Below are 1,389 nucleotides of genomic sequence, written 5' to 3'. Positions count from 1 at the left end.
CCGAGCTGCTTGATTTTTTGTTAATTTTACTAAAAACACATAAATAGTAAATCAAAAGAAACTACAGTGTCGGCCCAGATGTGGCCCACATCTGGTACAAGTGGATTCCACAGATCTGGGCCAATACTATGTTGCTGTCTGGGGCTCTAATGCTTTTCCAGAGCTGTATATTCTCTGAGACAGCTATTCTTATTATTCTGATTCCAAACAACTTGGCCTCAAGAATTAATGGTGTTAATCAAATCATTCCTTTTGCATCTTATATTATTTGCCACAATGAACAACAATGATAAACACGGAATTATTTGCATCTTCTCTTTTACAAACCTTCATTTGTTCCATCTCAAAAAAATGGCTTTAAATACCCTACAGTGAATTCCAATTATTGCTTCTTGCAGCTTTATTTTAATCTGGCAAGACTGGCCTTTCTCCAAATTCACATGCCAAGACCAGAAAAGCCAGTGAAATAGAGGCCACCAAGTGGCCTATGGCAACTTAAAAGAAACTGTGGTCCTCCATGACAGATGGTTGAAATAATACACAAGGCAACACATGCCCTACGCATTTCACAAATGTCGAAGAAAGCCTTTGTAGAAAGATATCGCATCATGGGTGGAATTTGTCCAATGGCATGTGAAAGATTCAACGTCATTCAAGCTGAAAAATTTGAGATACTGAAATGTTAAACAAAGACTCAATGGTGTGAAGAGACCAGACTTTTCAAAACATTCATGCTTTGATAGCAAGCACTACGTTGGCTGATTTTGTGAGAAGAATGGTGGTAGGAGCATCATGTTTTAGGGTTGCTTCTCTTTTACAAGGCTGGAAAATGGTTGGACCAAAGGACAAGAACATCCTGGTGGAAAATCTGCTGCCTTTTACAAAAGCACTGGGAAGGATAAGATGGTTCATCTTCTAACAATTAAATTCTATTTTTTTTTATGGATTCACTAAATTGCAGTGCTTTTTGGCTAAACCCCCTTTATTGTGGCAATAACATCAATACGGCAAAACACAACGTAAAAAATAACATAAAATAAACGAATAGTAATAATCAGAATAAGCAATTCATCAGCCAACTAACATCTGCCAAGTTCATTAGCCAAACATTAAGTATTTATGGTTGCCAAGCAACTTTGCATAGTAATATAAATTTCAATTTGTGCAGTTTTCTGGTGTGTATATTAGATATTTTAAAACTGCTTTGAACATAGCAGCTTTTAGAGCAGGAAGAACTCATTTCATTTTTCATTGCCCATAACATTATGTAACCATGACCAAGTCTGATAAAACAGCTAATGGAGATATAAAAATTACTACATTTTTGATTGATGTTGCCTGTTCATTTTAAAAAAGGACACACTGAGACCCCCAGTAATCCACACCAAA

Source organism: Rutilus rutilus (genome assembly GCF_951802725.1).
Source record: "Rutilus rutilus genome assembly, chromosome: 8".
NCBI classification, from domain to species: Eukaryota; Metazoa; Chordata; class Actinopteri; order Cypriniformes; family Leuciscidae; genus Rutilus; species Rutilus rutilus.
This window is presented reverse-complemented; position numbering follows the sequence as displayed.